We start from the raw sequence: 20,124 nt of genomic DNA on the forward strand, positions 1-20,124 counted from the left end.
ATCTTGTTTGTCTGGGAAATTCTTTATCTCTTCTATTCTGAATGAAAGCCTTGTTGGAAAAATAATTACTGGCTGCATATTTTTCCATTTAGCACATTAAATATTTGCTTCTACCATTTTCTGGCCTGCCACTTTTCTGCGGAGAGATCTGTGGTGAACCTCATGTATCTTGTCTTGTAGGTTAAGGACTTTTCTCTTGCCTCTTTCGGGATTCTTTGTCTTTGTGTTTTGTAAATTTGACCATGATATACTTTGGCAGTGGTCAGCTTCTGATGAATTTAATGAGTTCTCTGTGCCTCTTGGATTTTTATGCCTGTGTCCTTCCCCAGTTTAGGGGTGTTTTCAGCTATAATTTCTTCAAATAAACCTTTGGGCCCCTTTTCTTTCTGTTCATCATCTAGGACTCCTATGATATGAATGTTATTCCATTTTAATAGTCTGAATTACCTAAGTCTACTTTTGTGTTCCAATGCCTTCCTTCCCCTTTTCTTTCCAGCTTCATTATTTTCCATAATTTGATCTTCTATATCACTGACTTGCTCCTCTGTTTCATCCATCTTCATCTTTCTTGCCTTCACTTGGGATTGCATCTTGGTAAGGCATTTTTAATTTCATTCTGACTGGATATCATTTCTTTTATCTCTATAGCAAGGGACTCTCTAAGTCTCTTGTATACTTTTGTCAAGTCCAGATAATATGCTTATAATTATTGTTTTAAATTCTTGTTCAGATGCCTTACTAATATCTGTATTGATTAAATCCCTGGCTGTAAATTCTACTTGCTGCACTTTCTTTTGGGTTGAATTTCTCCATTTATTCATTTTATCCATAAAAGAAAAAAAAACAATAACAATAACAAAAAAAGAACAAATAAAACAGAAAATCAAAAACTAGATCCTGGGTGTGGTTTTGTCTGCTAGTTAAAAGAATCGAAATTCCAAAATGAAAAAGGGAGAAAAAGAGAGATAAAGGAAATAAAAGATATATGAAACAATCTATAAACATAAAAATTAAAAATAATAGTAATAGAAAATAAGACACAGAGTTGAAAAAAATAGAAAACAAATGAAAAAAATTAAGAAAAGAATACAAACTAAAAGGAAGATTCTTTTTCCCCTAGAGCTGGAGCTTTGCAGTTCTCTATAATCAGTAGAATTGGTGTGACTAAGTTGTTTGTGCTGGCCTTCTGGGGAGGGACTGCTGTGTCAATTCTCAGGTTCCCTCGTTTTAGGGAAAACGGGTTTCTAGGGCACAAGGCATGGGGCTTAGTGTAAGAGGCTCCCACCTCCACTAGGTGGTATTGTACTGTGTCCTGAAAACTTTCCAGGTTGAGGGTGGCTGAATATGGCAGAGCCCTGCTCTCTAGCCCCAGAGCTGGAAGTTCATATCCTCACTGTTCAGTGAGCCCTCACAGAAGAGCAATCACCCTTGTTTTGTCCTCTGTTTGGATATAAACCCTGTGTTCACCCTGCCTGTGTCCTATGTTTTTTATCTCAGGGGCACAACTTAGTTTCAGAACTCCAAGTTTAAGAGACTCCTATGGCCCAGACCCATGCTGTTCCTCTGGCGGAGGGTCCCACCATGTTTTTGTCCTTTGCTAGACAGACTCAGGAAAGTGGGCACATGACTATTCAGCAGTTAGGAGTTTATGGCAAAACAGAACATAAAGCCTGAACCAAGACCTCTTGTTCTTAGAGGATTTCTTAGCTCCTACACCTGAGAAAAACACAGTACATTGGTGCCACCTATTCTTCTTGCTACCCAGGGGATCATCAGAGAGCCCTGTCACTCCTGGGATTCCTCTCCACTTTGCTACCTGAACACCTTTAAGACAGGCACATCCCTCATGGTAGCAGACTTCTATAAATTCAGATTTTGCACTTCATTGCTTATAATACTTGTGGTAGTCTCTGTAAGTGGGCTCTCTCCCTGCTGCCATAACCACACCTGTATCTCCCCTATGAAAACATTTTGTACCTCTGACTTCCCAAATGGTGGTCACTTTTTTATTTGTAGAATTCATTTTTGTTCTCTCAACCCTCTGATTGATTTCTCAGGTGTTCAGAATGATTTGATAAATATCTAGCTGTATTTGAATGACAGACAAGACAAGCTTAGGCCCCTGATACTTCTCTGTCCTCTTAACTGCATTCCATCTGGACAAAGTAGACTTTAAAACAAAGACTGTAACAAGTGACAAAGAAGGAAAATACATTATAATAAAGGGGACAGTCCAACAAGAAGATATGTCAATTGGAAACTTATGTAGCTAACATAAGAGCACTCAAATACATATCACAATTAATAACAAATATAAGGGAACTAATTTATAATAATACAATAATGGAAGGTGACTTTAACAGCATCCTTACATCAATAAACAGATTATATAAACAAAAAATGAACAAGGAAATAATGGCTTTGAATGACATACTGGAGCAGATAGATTCAACAGTTATATTCAGAACATTCCATCCTCAAATACCAGAGTACACTTTCTTTGCAGGTCCACATGGAACAATCACCAAAATAGATAACATGTTAGTCCACAAAGCAAATCTTAACAAATTTAAGAAGATTGAAGTAATACCATGCAACTTTTCTTATGAAACTAGAAGTCAACCACAAGAAAACATCTGGAAAGACCACAAATACATGGAGGTTAAATAACATGGTACTAAACAATTAATGTGTTAACCAGGAAATCAATGCAGAAATTTCAAAAAAAAAAATACATGAAAACAAATGAAAATGAAAACAAAATAATCCAAAGCCTTTGGGATACAGAGAAAACAATTCAAAGAGGGATGTTTGTATCGGTACAAGCCTACCACGTAAAGCAAGAAAAAATCTCAAATAGACAACATTACCTTACACTTAAAGGAGCTAGAGAAAGAGAAATAAGCAACACTGAAAGCCAGCAGAAGGACAGAAATAAAAATAAGAGGAGGAAAAAAATGATATAGAGACTAATAAACCAATAGAGCAGATAAATGAAACTCAGAGCTAGTTCTTTGATGAAATTAAAAAAAAAAGATAAACCTCCAGCCAGAATTATCAAGAAAGCGAAAGGATTCAAATAAATAAATTCAGAAATGAGAAAAGAGAAATAACGACCAACACAACAGAAATACAAAGAATCATAAGAGAACATTATGAAAAATCCATATGCCAATAACAAACAGAAGAAATGGAGAATTACTAGAAACATAAAAACATAAAAAACAAAGTTGAAATCAGAAGAAATAGAAAATTGGAACAAATAGCGAAAAACTTGAGCCAGTATTTAAAAAACAAAACAAAACAACAACAACAATAACAAAACCTCCCAACAAAAACAAGTCCAGGAGCAGAGAGATTCTGAGGTGAATTCTACCTAACATTTAAAGAAGAGTTGATATTTATCCTTCTGAACTATTCAAAAATTTTTTTTTTCAAAAAAGGAAGGACAGCTTCAAATTTGTTTAATGAGGCCACCCTTATCTTGATACCAATACTGGATAAAGACACAACTAAAAAAGACAAATCAGGGCAATACCCCTATAGAAAATGATGCAAATAACCTCAATAAATTTCTAGCAAACTGAATACAGCAATACATTTTAAAAAATCACCAGGAACAATTGGGAATTATTCTGTGGTTGCAAGTATTTTTCAATAGTCACAGATCTATCAATGTGATACATCACATTAATAAAAGAAAGGATAAAAACCATATGATCCTTTCAACAGATCCAGAAAAATAATTTGACAAAGGAAACAGCCATTCATGATAAAACCTTCAACAAAGTAGGTTTAGAGGAACATACCTCAACATAATAGAGGCTTTAATATAAAAACAAAACTAATATCATCTTGGATGGGGAAAAATTGAGAGCTTTTCCTCTAAAGTCAGGAAGGAGGCAAGGTTGTCCACTTACACTACTTCTATTCAAATAGTACTGAAAGTCCTATCCACAACAATTAGATAACAAAAATACATGGCATCCAAGTCAGCAAGGAAGAAGTAAAACTTTCACTATTTGTATATGACATACTATACTATATATAGATAATCCAAAAGGCTTCAATAAAATTTGCTGAAAGTCATAAAAGAATTAAATGAAATTCCAGTATGTAAAATGAACATCCAGAGATCTGTTGCATTTCTTAACACTGATAATGAAGCAGGAGAAAGAGAAAAAAAATTCTTAAAGGTTTTATTTATTTATTCATGGGGGCGGCTGGGACAGAGGCAGAGGGAGAAGCAGGCTCCTCACAGAGAAGAGAGCCCAGCCAAGGGCTTGATCCCTAGACCCTGGAATTGTGACCTGAACCAAAGGCAGACGCTTAACCGACAGAGCCACCCAGGCACCTAGGCAAAAGAGAAATTAAGGAATCAATCGCATTTACAATTGCACCCAAACCCATAAGATACCTAAGAATAAACCTAACCAAAGAAAAGAAAGTCTTGTACTCTGAAAAGTATAAAACATTGATGAAAAAATTGAAGATGAAACAAAGAAATGGGAAGACATTCCATGCTCATGGATGAAAGAACAAATATTGTTAAAATGTCTATACCACCCTAAGCACTCTGCATATTCAATGCAATCATTATCAAAATAACACCAGGATTTTCCACAGAGCTAGGACAAAAACCCAGAATAGCCAAAGCAAATTTTAAAAAGAAAATCAAAGCTTAAGGCATCACAATTCCATACTGCAGTTATATTACTAAGCAGTATTAATCAAAACAGTCTGATTCTGGCAGAAAAATAGAAACCTGGATCCGCTGGACAGAAGAGAAAACCCAGACAGGAACCCAAATTAATCTTTGACAACACAGAGAAGAATATCTAGTGGGAAAAAGACAGTCTCTTCAACAAATTGTGTGTGGAAAACTGAACAGCAGAATGTAAAAGAATGAAACTGGACCATTTTCTTACATAATGTAGTAAAATAAATGCAAAATGGATTAAATTATTTTTTAAGATTGTATTTATTTATTTGAGAGACAGAGATCACAAGTAGGCAGAGAGGCAGGCAGAGAGAGAGGAGGAAGCAGGCTCCCTGCTGAGCAGAGAGCCTGACACGGGACTCGATCCCAGAACCCCAGGATCATGACCTGAGCTGAAGGCAGAGGCCTTAACCTGCTGAGCCACCCAGGTGCCCACAAAATGGATTAAATTCTTAAATGTGGGACCTGAAACTATAAAAATCTTAGAGTAGAACAGTGTTAGTAACCCCTTTGACATTAGTCATAGCAACTTCTTACTAGATCTATCTCCCTTAGGCAAGGGAAACAAAAGCAGAAATAAACTACATGGGCTACATCAAAATAAAAATTTTGTTCCTCTGCATAGTGAAGGAAACAATCAAGAAAAGTAAAAGTGAGCTTTTTAAATGAGGGAAGATATTTGCAAATGACATACCTGATAAGGGTTTAGTGCCCAAAATATGTAAAAACTGATGAAAATCAAGAACCCATAAATGAATAATCCGATTAAAATGGGAAGAAGACATGAATAAGTTTTTTTCCAAAGACCTACAGATGACCAACAGACACACAAAAAAAATTGCTCAAAGTCATTGATCATCAGGGAAATGCAAATCAAATCTACAATGAGATATCACCTTACAGCTGTCAGAATGACTAAAATCAATAACACAAAAACAGCAGGTATTGGCAAGGATGCACACTGTTGGTGGGAATGGGAACTGGTGCAGTCACTCTGGAAAACAATATGGAGCTTCTTCAGTTATGTTAAAAATGGAACAGCTCTATCATCCTGCAATTAGACTACTAGGTATTTACCTAAATAGTACAAAAATACAAATTCGGGGTCATACATGCACTCCTGTTTATACCACCACTTTTTTTAATCCTACATGGATCTATGTATTTTTGTTGTTGTCGTCAGGAGGCTTGCACAGAATATAAATAAAACAGTCTTTTTAAAGCTGATGGCAAATTAACTTCCATTGCATACAAAAGCTCCAACATTTAACTTACCCATTTCTCATATTTTTGATATTACAGTACCTTTTTTATATTACATATTTATTAATAAATTGTGATTGCTATAATTATTATTTATATTATTTTCCTTTAATATTTATACTATTATTAAGTGATTAGCACTGTTGTCTAAAGCTTATTGTATACTCACATTTACCAGTGTGTTATGTACTTTCATAGGTTTCCACGTAACTGATTAATATTTTCTCATTTCTGCTTTAAGATCTCATTTCAGGGGGAGGCATTAAGATGGCAGAGGACTGGTAGACCCAAAGTTTGTCTCATCCCTTGAACACAAGTAGATAGTTATCAAATCATTCTGAACATCTGAGAAATCAAATTGTGGTCTGAGAAAACAAATGCTTTAATTCTACAAATTGAAAAACAACCACCAGTTGGAAGGTAGGAGGTATGGAGACTTGAATCCAGTGTGATACAGCTGAGGATACAGTGTCAGGGAGGGAGCCTGCTTAATAAGGCTACTGCCTTCTAGCTCTCTGCCTGCCTCTCTGCCTACTTGTGATCTCTCTCTGTCAAATAAATAAATAAAATCTTAAAAAAAAATAAAAGAAGTCTACTGCAAAGTGTTATAAGCAGAGAACAAAATCAGAACATTTAGAAATCTACTACACTGGGGGCACCTGGGTGGCTCAGTGGGTTAAAGCCTCTGCCTTCAGCTCAGGTCATGATCCTGGGATCCAGCCTGGAATCAGGCTCTCTTCTCAGCGGGGAGCCTGATTCCTCCTCTCTGCCTGCCTCTCTGCCTACTTGTGATCTCTATCTGTCAAAAAAATAAATAAAATCTTAAAAAAAAAGAAATCAATTACACTGGGGGATATGCCTGGCTTAAACATGCTCAGGTGGTGAGGCAGGGCAAAATCCCAGGTGTGATAGTGTTGTCTGAGGGTCCCTGGGGTTGCAAGAAGAACAGATGGCACCTAAGTGCCATTCTGCATGGTTCCCAGATATAAAAGCATGGAAGCTGGCTAAGAACAATGAGTCTAGGGGGCACCTGGGTGGCTCAGTGGGTTAAGCCTCTGCCTTTGGCTCAGATCATGATCTCAGGGTCCTGGGATCTAGCCCCACATCAGGCTCTCTGCTCAGCAGGGAGCCTGCTTCCTCCTCTCTGTCTCTGCCTGCCTCTCTGCATACTTGTGACCCCTGTCTGTCAAATAAATAAATAAAATCTTAAAAAAAAAAAAAAAAAGAACAGTGAGTCTAGGTGCTGGCTTTCTAATCTGTGTTGTCATAAACTGTGAACCACTGCCCATGTAAGGGCTTTACTAGGACAGGTGTAGCAAAAAGCAAAAGTGTGGCAAGATAACCCCACTACAGGAGGAGGAACTTGGAAGTTCCTAAAAGTTTGAGTTTTGAAACTCAATCACGTGCCTGAAATAAAAAGGCTCAGACACAGGCAGGGGGAACACAGAGCTCTGATAAAAACTGGGAAGACAAAGGAACTGACTGCTCTTCTGTTAGTGCTCACTAAAGAGTGGGGAGCATTAATTTTCAACTCCAGGGCTAGACAGCAGGGTGCCACCATATTCCTCCTGCCCATCAGTGCTGAAGACCAACAGGGAGCGAACAGTGCCACCTAGTGGAGTTCAGACCTGCTTACACCGAGCCCAGCCTACCTGTGCACTGGAGGCAAATTTCCACCAAGTCAAGTCTACCTGAGAATCAGCTTAACAGGCCACTGCCCCCAGAACACCAGAATAAACAACTCACTCAAATCAAGTTTATTGATCACAGAGGGCTGCAAAGCTTCAGCTCCTTGGGAAAACGGTACATAGTATTCTTTGTATTTTTATTCTTTAGATTTGTATTATTTTTTCAGTTATATTCATATTTTTCCATTTTCCATTCTTGTTAATTTTATTATATATAAATTATATATTATTTTATATATTTTCTATATTATTTAATTTTATATTTTGTTTCCTTTCATTGTCGTGTGTGTGTGTGTATGTGTATATATATATTTATGTGGGAACTAGGTTTTTTTTTTTCAGTGTTCCAAAAATCATTGTTTATGCACCACACCCAAAGCTCCATGCAATACATGCCCTCCTTAATACCCACCACAAGACTCACCCAACCCCAACCCCCGCCCCTCCAAAACGCTCAGTTTCTTTCTCAGAGTCTACAGTTTCTCATGGTTTAATCTCCCCCTCTGACTTCCCCAACTCACTTTTCTCCATCTCCCAATGTCCTCCGTGTTATTCCTTATGATTCATGAGTAAATGAAACCATATGATAATTGACTCTCTCTGCTTGACTTTTTTCACTCAGCATAATCTCCTCCAGTTCCATCCATGTTGATACTAAAGTTGGGTATTCATCCTTTCTGATGGAGGCATAATAGTCCATTGTATATATGGACCACATTTTCCTTATCCATTCATCTGTTGAAGGGCATCTTGGTTCTTTCCCAGTGTGGCGACCGTGGCCGTTGCTGTTATGAACACTGGGGTACAGATGGCCCTTCTTTTCACTACATCTGTATCTTTGGGGTAAATACCCAGTAGTGCAATTTCAGGGTCATAGGGAAGTTCTATTTTTAATTTCTTAAGGAATTTCCACACTGTTTTCCAAAGAAGTGGCTGCACCAACTTGCATTCCCACCAACAGTGTAAGAAGGTTTCCCTTTCTTCAGCTCAGGTCATGATCCCAGGGTCCTGGGATCAAGCCCAGCATCGGGCTCTCTGCTCAGCGGGGAGCCTGCTTCCCCTCCTCTCTGTCTTCCTGCCTCTCTGCCTACTTGTGATCTCTGTCTGTCAAGTAAATAAATAAAAATCTTTAAAAAAAATAGAAGGTTTCCCTTTCTCCACATCCTCTCCAACACTTGTTTACTGTCTTGGTTATTTTGGTCATTCTAACTGGTGTAATGTGGTATCTCAATGTGATTTTGATTTGAATCTCCCTGATGGCTAGTGATAATGAACATTTTTTCATGTGTCTGTTAGCCATTTCTATGTCTTCTTTGGAGAAGTCTCTGTTCATGTCTTCTGCCTATTTTTGACATGATTATCTGTTTTGTGTGTGTTGAGCTTGAGGAGTTCTTTAGATCATGGATATCAGCCCTTTGTCTATAGTGTCATTTGTTAATATCTTCACTCATTCCATGGGTTGCTTCTTTGTTTTGTTGACTGTTTCTGCCATAGGTTACTGCCTATGTTCTCCTCTAGGATTTTGATAGATTCCTGCCTCACGTTGAGGTCATTTATGCATTTCGAGTTTATCTTTGTGTATGGTATAACAGAATGGTTGAGTTTCATTCTTCTATACATAGCTGTCCAATTTTCCCAGCACCATTTATTGGAGAGACTGTCTTTTTTCCACTCTATAATTTTTCCTGATTTGTCAGAGATTATTTGACCATAGCATTGGGAGTCTATATATAAGCTGTCTACTCTGTCCCACTAGTTTATGTGTCCGTTTTTGTGCCAGTACCATGTTGTCTTGGTGATCACGGCTTTGTAGTAAAGCTAGAAATCAGGCAACTTGATGCCCCCAGTTTTGTATTTCTTTTTCAACATTTCCTTAGCAATTAAGGGGTCTCTTCTGGTTCCATACAAATTTTAGGATTGTTTGTTCCAGCTCTTGGAAAAATGCTGATGGAATTTTGATAAGGATGGCATTGAAAGTATAGATTACTCTAGGCAGTATAGACATCTAAACAAAGTTTATTTTTCTGATCCATGAGCATGGAATGCTCTTCCATCTTATTGTGCCCTCCTCAGTTTCTTTCATGAATGTTTATATTTCCTTGAGTACAGATCCTTTACCTCTTTGGTTAGGTTTATTCCCAGGTATCTTATGGTTCTTGGTGCTATAGTAAATGGAATTGATTCTCTCATTTCCCTTTCTGTATTTTCATTGTTAGCATATAAGAAAGCAACTGATTTTTATACATTCATTTTGTATCCCGCCACATTACTGAATTGCAGTATGAGTTCTAGTAGTTTGGGGGTGGAGTCTTTTGGGTTTTCCATATAAAGTATCATGTCATCTGTGAAGAGAGAGAGTCTGACACCTTCTTTGCCAATTTGAATACTTTAATTTCTTTTTGTTGTCTGATTGCTGTTGCTAGAACTTCTAGTACCATGTTGAACAAGAGTGGCAAGAGTGGGCATCATTTTCGTGTTCCTAATCTCAAAGGGAAGGCTGTTAGCTTTTCCCCATTGAGAATGATATTCACTGTCGCTTTTTTCATAGATAGATTTTATGAAGTTGAGAATATTCCCTTTATCCCCATATATTGAAGAGTTTTAATCTGGAACGGATGCTGTATCTTGTCAAATGTTTTTTTCTGCATCAAGTTAGAGGACCATGTGGTTCTTCTCTCTTCTCTTATTGAGTTGTTCTGTAACATTGATTGATCTCTGAATGTTGAACCACCCCTGCATCCCATGGATAAATCCCACCTGGTCATGGTGGATAATCTTTTTAATGAACTATTGGGTCATATAGGCTAGGATCACATTGAGAATCATGGCATCCATATTCATCAGGGATATTGGTATGAAATTCTCCTTTTTGGTGGGGTCTTTGTCTGGTCTGGGGATCAAGGTAATGCTGGCTTCACAGAAAGAGTCTGGAGGTTTTCTTTCTGTTTCTATTTTTTGATAGAGATTTAGGAGAATAGGTATTATTTATTCTTTGAATTTTTGGTAGAATTCTCCAGGGAATCTGTCAGGTCATGAGCTCTTCTTTTTTGGGAGGTTTTTGATCACTGCTTCAATCTCGTTACTAGGTATTGGTGTATTCCAGTTGTCAATTTCTTCCTGATTCTGTTTTGGAAGTCTATCAGTTTCCAGGGATGCATCCATTTCTTCTAGGCTGCTTAACTTATTGGCATGTAGCTGTTGATAGTAATTTCTGGTTACTGTTTCTCTTTCTTTGGTGTTAATCGTGATCTCTCCCCTTTCATTCATAATTTTATTAATTTGGGTCCTCTCTCTTTTATTTTGGATTAGTTTGGCCAGTAGCTTACAATCTTATGCTTCTTTAAAAAACAGTTTCTATGGGAAAATTGGACAGCCATGTGTAGAAGAATGAAACTCGACCATTCTCTTACACCATACACAAAGATAAACTCAAAATGGATAAAAGACCTCAATGTGAGACAGGAATATCTCAAAATCCTAGAGAAGAACATATGCAGTAACCTCTTGGACATCAGCCACAGCAACTTCTTTCAAGATATGACTCCAAAGGCAAAGGAATCAAAAGCGAAAATGAACTTTTGGGACTTCATCAAAATCAAAAGCTTCTGCACAGCAAAGGAAATAGTCAACAAAATAAAGAGGCATCCATGGAATGAGAGAAGGTATTCACAAATGAAAGTACAGACAAAGGGCTCATACCCAAGATCTCTAAAGAATTCCTCAAGCTCAACACACACAAAACAGATAATCATGTCAAAAAATGGGCAGAAGACATTAAAAGACACCAAGGTGCCTTTCAACAAACAAATGGATAAAGAAGATGTGGTCCATATATACTAAGGAGTATTATGCTGCCATCAGAATGGAGGAATACCCAACTTTTGTATCAATATGGATGGCACTGGAGGAGATTATGCTGTGTGAAATAAGTCAAACAGTCAATTATCACATGGTTTTGCTTATCTGTGGAGCATAAGGAATAACACATAGGAAATGGGGAGATGGAAAGGAGAAATGAGTTGGGGGAAATTGGAGGGGGATACGAACCGTGAGAGACTGTGGACTCTGAGAAATAACCTGAGGGTTTTGGAGGGGAGGGGGGGTGGGAGGTTGTGTGAGTCTGGTGGTGGGTATTATGGAGGACATGTATTGCTGGAACACTGGGTGTGGTGCATAAGCAATGAATTCTGGAATGCTGAAAAGGAGTTGAAAAAAAACCTTCTAGTTTCACGGATGTGTTCTACTATATCTCTAGTTTCTATCTCATTGATCTCTGCTCTAATCTTGATTAGTTCCCTTCTTGTGCATGGGGTTGACTTAATTTGTTGTTAATTCTCCAATTCTTTAAGGTATAAAGGGAGCTGGTACATTCTGGATTTTATTTTATTTTATTTTATTTTATTTTATTTTATTTTGAGTGAGGCTTAGATGGCTATGCATTTCTCCCTTAAGAGTGCCTTTGCCATATCCCATAGGTTTTGGACTGATGTGTCTTCATTCTCATTGGTTTCCATAAATTGTTTAAGTTCTGCTTTGATTTCCTGGTTGATCCAAACATTCTTAATCAGGATGGTCTTTAGCTTTCAAGTGTTGGAATTCCTTCCAAACTTTTTCTTGTGGTTGAGTTCCAGTTTCAAACCACTGTGGTCTGAGAATATGCAGGGAATAATCTCAACATTTTGGTATCAGCTGAGTCCTGATTTGTGACCCAGTAGGTAGTCTATTCTAGAGAAAGTTCCAAGTGCACTTGAGAAGAATGAGTATTCTCTTGTTTTAGGGTGGAATGTTCTGTATGTATCTATGAGGTCCATCTGGTCCACAGTGTCATTCAATGCTCTTGTCTCTTTATTGATTTTCTGCTTGGATGATCTGTCTATTCCTGAGAGTGGCGTGTTAAGTTTCCTTACAATTAATGTTTTCATATCAATATGAGTTTTTATCTTGATTAACAGTAGGCTTATGTAGTTGGCTCCTTTTGTATTGGGGGCATAAATATTTTATAATTGTTAGATCTTCTTGGTGGATAGACCCTTTAAGAATGATGTAGTGTCCTTCTGTATCTCTGACTATGGTCTTTAGTTAAAACCTAATTCATCCGATATGAGAATTGCTACCCCAGCTTTCTTTTGAGGCCCATTGGCATGAAAGTTGCTTCTCCATCCCTTCACTTTTAGTGTGGGTGTATCTGTAGGTTCCAAATGGATCTCTTGTAGGCAACGTATGGATGTGTTCTATCATTTTATCCAATCTGCAACCATGTGCCATTTTATGAGAGCATTTAGGCCATTCACGTTCAGAGTGGTTATTGAAAAATACGTTTTTATTGACATTGTGTTGCCTGTGAAGTCTTTGTTTCTATAGATTGTCTCTGTAAATTTCAGTTCTATGTCACTCTTGGGTTTTTTTCTGCTTTTAAAGTGCCACCTTAATATTTCTTGTAGTGCCAGCTTGGTGGTCATATCCTCTTTTAAATCTTGCTGGTCTTGGAAGCTCTTTAGCTCTCCACCCATTTTAAATGTCAACCTTGCTAGATAAAGTATTCTTGGATGCATGTTATTCCCATTTAGTGCCCTGAATATGTTTTTCCAGACTTTTCTGGCTTGCCAGGTTTCTGTGGACAGGTCTGATGTTATTCTGATGGACGCTTCTCTATATGTAAGGAATTTCTTCCTCCTAGCTGTCCTCAGAAGGGCTTGTGTAAAATTATGATTCGTCAGTCTGACAATCAAGTGCCTTGAGGCCTTTTTTAGATTCATTGATCTTGGGGTGGGGGGTGTTCTTTCTGTCTCTAGGACACGAACACTGGTTCCATTCCCCAGACTGGGAAAATTTTCATCCATAATTTGTTCAACTATATCTCTTAGTAGTCTCTCTTTCTCTACCCGCTCAGGGATCCCAATAATTCTGACCTTGGAATGTTTCAAGGTGTCATTTATTTCCTTAATTGTGCTCTCATGGCTTCTAAGTTATTTCTTCTATGACTCCTCCTGATTTTCTTTTCTCTATCAGTCTGTCCTCTAGATCACTATGTCTGTCTTCTGCCTCAGTTACCCTAGCTGTTAGAGTATTTAGATTAGATTGGATCTCACTGATGGCATTTTTAACTTCTTCCCAGGTGGATTTTACTTCTGCCCTTAGAGATTCTATGTTGACACTGATGGTTTTCTCCAACCTAGCCTTTGCCTGGATAATTTTTACCCTGAATTCCCTTTCTGACATACTGTTTATGTCCATATACAATAGTGCTGATGGAGAGGGCACATTCTCTGAATTTTTCCTCTGTTGGGTGTTCCCCCTCTTAATCATTTTGGTGAGATGCAGTTGAGGGGATGTATAGCTGAATACATCAACCAAGATCCCAGCAAGGTGCACCCTGGAACACTTCAGAGCAATTGGAAGTCACCAACAAAAAGAAAGAAAAAAGGAAAAGAAACAGAGAAAGAGATAGAGAGAGAAAAGGGAAGACCCAGCCAGAATGAGCCCCCAAAGTAAAATTTATAAGGTATACAAACAAAAATGGACAAAGAAAAAGACCAACAAAAGTAAATGACAAGGAAAAAAAAAGAGAACCCAGCCAAAATGAACCATAAGGATACATTTTATATAATACCAGAACAAAAATAAATACACAGAAACACTGACAGAAGAAAAAGATGGGAGGGTGGTTATAAATTCTCGATGTGGGCGAGGAAGGTTATACTGATTCTTGATATTGTATATCTTGATATTTTTGTTAAAGGACTCAAATTTCCAGAGATAAAGGGAGATTAAAACTGGCTTATATATAGGGGTAGTATTGATTAGGGAAAGAAGATTACCTTGAAGCTTATATCTATATGTATATTTTTAAAAAATAGAAAAGAAAAAGAAAAACACAGGTACATGTATGAAAAAGTTCTGGTTAAAAGGTTATTATGGAATATGTTGTAATGCTAAGTAAGTTAAAAAATTTTAAAAGAACAAGAATAGTGAGAACAAATTAAAATTAAAATTGTATCTATAAAGGTTTTAGAGCAATACCATGAGCTTAATATATTATTTTCCCCTGATGTTGGGGTTTTACAGCTTTATGGTGACCCTGTGGTGGTTGTCTTCTCATTCTTTTGGCTCTCCTTCTTGTGGAGGGGCCTGCTGCATTGTTTTCCTGTCCCTCTTGCTTGGGTTGAGTCCTCATGTCCCCAATCAAGGGACTGGGCTCTGTGGAAACCGGTTTTTCAGACTTTTGTTCTCTGGAGGGTTTTGCTCTTTGGCGGCTTTTTATGGCTTTTCAGAAGTTAAGTGGAAAGCAAACTGCACCCAGACCTCCACCTTAGAGAGAAGCCTCAGTCTGCTCCCCTCTGTATGGTCCAGAACACACGGACTCCCCTCTGGAAATTCCGCTGTACTCCACAACCTCCCACAGGCAGTGCACATCTCCAGCCACTGTCTCAGTGGTCTCCCAAAGTGCCCACTTCTCTATGCACTCCTGTGCCACTAAAATTATGAGCAATATTGGTCCAGAGAGGCCGCTTCTGGTGGCTGCCTTTGCTGGGACTGCTGTCTGGTGTCCAGACCTCATGGTTGTGCAGGTTGCCTCCAAGGGATCCCAACCAGAGATCGCACTGAGTTTTTCAGGCCCAGGCTGGGAGAGTCCAGACACTCGGCTAGTTCTAGAGACCACCAGCTAGTGCCTGCACAGAGCTTTCTCAAGGGCGGGCGGGGAGTGGATCAGATGCCATTCTCACAGTGCTTGCAGAATGCAGAAGGCTGTAGTTCCAGAGAGTGCAGGCTGACACCCATATCAGAATCTCCCATGTGAGGGCCGGAGTGCACCCCCAGAGCAGTGGTGTAAGCCGTGCAACCCTGGGGGCTCAGGGACCAGGAACTGGAGGCTCTGCCACACTCTCTCTGGCATGGGTGGTTGCCAGCAGTGGCCATCCTGGGTCCATGTGCTTATGCCCATGCCTGTGGCTGCCTGATTCCATCAGTTTCCCCTTAAGACCGTTTGCTCTTTTTGAGTGCTTTTAACCAGACTCCAAGTTAATGCTGGTCCCCAATCATAGGGCACTTTTGTATTGGGGTATTACTTTCCAATGGGTCACTTCTGTTGGCTCCCTCCCCCTTCTGTTTATCCTCTGATATCAGTCTCAGTGTTCTGACTCCACTTTACCTCTCCACTGGTGTCTTCTGTCCCCATAGAGGTACAGAATTGCATAATTCTACATCTCAGGCTGATTTCATGTGTTTTCAGAGTGTTCTGGTAGATAATTAGCTCACTTTAGTGTACCAGTTGAAACAGGATCTCCTACTTCTCTTCCATCTTGTCCCAATATCAGGATCTAGTTTCTTTAAGAAGCAGACAAAAACACACCCAGGATCTTGTTTTGTTTTGTTATTGTTATTTTTGTTTTTGTGGCTTTTTCTCTTTTCCTTTCTTCTCTCTTTTATGAATAAAATGACTAGATGGAGAAATTTACTCCAAACGAAAGAGCAAGAGGTAATATTCACAGCCAGGGATTTAATCAATATGTATATAAGGTTGGTGACTGGACTAGAAATTAAAATAACAACTATGAAGATATTAGCTGGGAATGAAGAAAATATTGAAGACACTAGAGAATCCCTTAATATAGAGATAAAATAACTAAAAGCTAATCAGGCAAATTAAAATTGCTACTACTGAGACAGTCCCAAAATGGAGGTCATGAAAATGAGGATGAATGAATCAATAATGTTGAAGATAAAATTATGGAATATAATGAAGCTGGAGAGAAAAGGAAAAGAAAACTGTTAGATCAAGAAGGTAGACTTAGGGAATTCAGTGATTAAATGAAAAAGAAATACATCCATATTATAGGACTCCCATAAAAGAAGAGAGAGGAAAAAGGGAAGAAGTTTTAATTGAACAAATTAAAGAGCTTTCCCTAATCTGCAGAAAAAAAAAAAGCATCCAAATCCAGGAGGCACAGAGAACACCCTTATAATCAACGTAAAATATGCCAAACCATGAGATATTATGATGAAGCTTGAAAATTTCTAAGGGCTCCGGACAAGAAGTTGTTCACCTACAAAGTGGACACATAAGGCTGGCAGCAGACCTGTCTACAGAGACCTGGCAAGCCAGAAAGGACTGGCATTATATATTCAAGGTGCTATATGGGAAAAAATATGCATTCAAAACTTTATCCAGTGAGTCTGTCATTTAGAATAGAAGAAACGATAAACAGTTTCCAAGACAAACAAAAACTAAAGGAATTTGGGAACATGAAACCAGTGCTCCAAGAAATATTAAAGGGTACCTATTGAATGGAAAGAGACCAAAAGTCACAAAGACCAGAAAGGAACAGAGAACGTAAAAGAACATTGACTTTAAAGGTAATATAATGGCACTAAATTCATACCATTTAATTATTCTGAATTTAAATGGACTAAATGTTCCAATCAAAATATAGGGTATTAGAATAAACAATTAAAAAAATACCCATCAATATGCTGCTTACAAGAGACCATTTTAGACACAAGGACAGCTCCAGATTGAAAGTTAAGGGGTGAAACAGTGTTTATCATGCTAATGGACATCAAAAGATAGGTGGAATAGCCATCCTTATATCAGAAAAACTAGATTTTAAACAAAAGTCCCTAATAAGAGATGAAACACACTATATCATAATAAAGGAGCCTATCCAGCAAGAATATCTACCAATTGTAAATATTTATGCCCCTAACATGGGAGCAGCCAACTATATAAATATATTAATAACAAAAGTATGGAAACTTGTTGATACCATTACAATAAGAGTAGGGGGCTTTAACACCCCAGACATAACAATAGACAGATCGTCTAAGCAGAAGATCAATAAGGAAACAATAAGGAAATAAGATCAATGACATACTGGACCAGATGGACTTAACAGATATATTCAGAGCATTTCATCCTAAAGCAGCAGAATATATAATATTCTCTACTGCACATGGGACATTCTCCTTAACAGATCACATACTGCCTCACAAATCAGGCCTCAACAGTACAAAAAGACTGAGGACATACCATGCATATTTTAAGGTCACAATGCCTTAAAACTTGAAGTCAATCACAGGAAAAATATTGGAAGGACCACAAATACATGGAGGTTAAAAAGCATACTACTAAAGAATGAATGGGTCAACCAGGAAATTAAAGAAAAATATATGTTTATAAAAATAAATAAATAAATAAAATGGGGGGAAAAAACACACATGGAAACAAATGAAAATGAAAACACGAGAGTTCTAAACTTATGGGAGGTAGCAAAGGTGGTCCTAAAAGGGAAGTATTTTGTAATACAGGCCTTCCTCAATAAACAAGAAAAGTTTCAAATGCACAACCTAACTTGACACCTGAAATACCTGGAAATAGAAAGCAAATAAAGCCTAAATCTATCAGGATATGGGAAATAATAAAGATTAGGGCAGAAATCAATGAAGTAGAAATTTTTAAAAATAGAAAAGAGCAATAAAACTAGGAACTAGTTCCTTGAAAGAACTCACAAGACTGATAAATCCCTAACCTGACTTATAAAAAAAAAGAAAGGAAGAGAAAGCACTCAAATAAATAAAATCATGAATAAAAGGGCAGAGATCACAACCAACACCAAGGAAATACAAACAGTTGTAAGAGAATATTATGAGCAAATATAAGACCAACAAATGAGGCAACCTGGAAGAAATAGATAAATTCCTAGAAAAATAAAACTGCCAAAACTAAACAGGAAGAAATAGAGAATTTGAAGAGACTCATAATCAGCAAAGGAATTGAATCATTAATCAAAAATCTTTCAACAAACCAGAATCCGGGACTGGATGGCTTCCCAGGGGAATTCTACAAAATATTTAAGGAAGTTCCTATTCTTCTGGAACTGTTTCAAAAAAAAAAAAAATGGAAGGAAAATATCCGAACTCATTCTGAGGCCAGTATTACCTGGAATCCAAAACCAGACAAAGACACCACTATAAAGAATTACAGACCAATATCCCCGATGAGCATGATGCCAAAATTCTCACAAAGATACTATCTAATAGGATACAACAGTACATTCAAAGGATTATTATGACCAAGTGGGATTTATTCCTCAGCTTCAAGGGTGATTCAACATCCCCAAATCAGTCAACATGATACCTCACATTAATAAAACAAAGGATAAGAACCATATCATTGGAGCGCCTGGGTGGTTCAGTGGGTTAAAGCCTCTGCCTTTGGCTCGGGTCCTGATCTCAGGGTTCTGGGATCGAGCCCGACGTCAGGCTCTTTGTTCAGCAGGGAGCCTGCTTCCTCCTCTTTCTCTGCCTGCCTCTCTGCCTACTTGTGATCTCTCTCTCTGTGTGTTGGGTAAATAAATAAAATCTTAAAAAAAAAAAGAACCATATCCTCTAAATAGATACACAAAAAGCATTTTTCAAAATACAGTATTCTTTTTTTGATAAAACCTCTCCACAATGCAGGGATAGAGGAAACACACCTCAACATCATAAAAACCACATAAGAAAGACCTACAGCATACATCACCATCAATGGGGAAAAAATGAGAGTCTTTCCCCCAAGGTCAGCAACAAGACAGGGATGTCCATGCTCATCACTGTTGTCATAGTACTGGAAGTCCTAGCCTCAGCAGTCAAACAAGAAGAAGAAATAAATGCATCCAAATCAGCAAAGAAGAAGTTAAACTTTCAATTGTTGTAGATGACATGATACTACATGTAGAAAACCTGAAAGACTCCATCAAAAAATTGCTATACCTGAAAGACAAATTCAGAAAGTCACAGGATATAAAATCAAGGCTCAGAAGTCTGTTGCATTTGTATACACTAACAATGAAGCAAAAGAAAGATTAATCAATAAATCAATAGCAATTATAATTGCACCAAAACTATAAGATACTTTGGAAGAAACCTAATCAAAGAGTTAAAAAAATTGTACTTTTAAAATTGTACAACATTTATGAAAGAAATTGAGGATAACACAGAGAAATAGAATAACATTCTATTACTAAAGATTTGGAAGAACAGATATTGTTAAAATATCTATGCCATCTAAAGCAGTCTACACGTTCAATGCAATTCCTATCAAAATACTACCAGCATTTTTCAGAGCTGTAATAAACATTTCTAAAATTTGTGTGGATCCAGAAAAGACCCTGAATATCCAAAGTAATATTGAAAAAGAAAACCAAAGTGGGTGACTTGACATTTCTAGACTTCAAGCTGTATTAGAAAGCTATAATCATTGAGACAGTGTGGTACTGGCACAAAAACAGACACATAGATCAAAGGAACAGAATAGAAAACCCAGAAATGGACCCTATGGTCAACCAATCTTCAACAAAGCAATAAAGAATACCAAATGGAAAAAACAGTCTTTTCAACAAGTGGTGCGGGTAAAATTGGACAGCCACATGCAAAAGAATGATACTGAACCACTGTCTTACACCACACACACAC

This window comes from Mustela putorius, unplaced genomic scaffold (assembly GCF_011764305.1).
Source record: "Mustela putorius furo isolate JIRA1106 unplaced genomic scaffold, ASM1176430v1.1 tig00000870_pilon_pilon_pilon, whole genome shotgun sequence".
Lineage (NCBI taxonomy): Eukaryota > Metazoa > Chordata > Mammalia > Carnivora > Mustelidae > Mustela > Mustela putorius.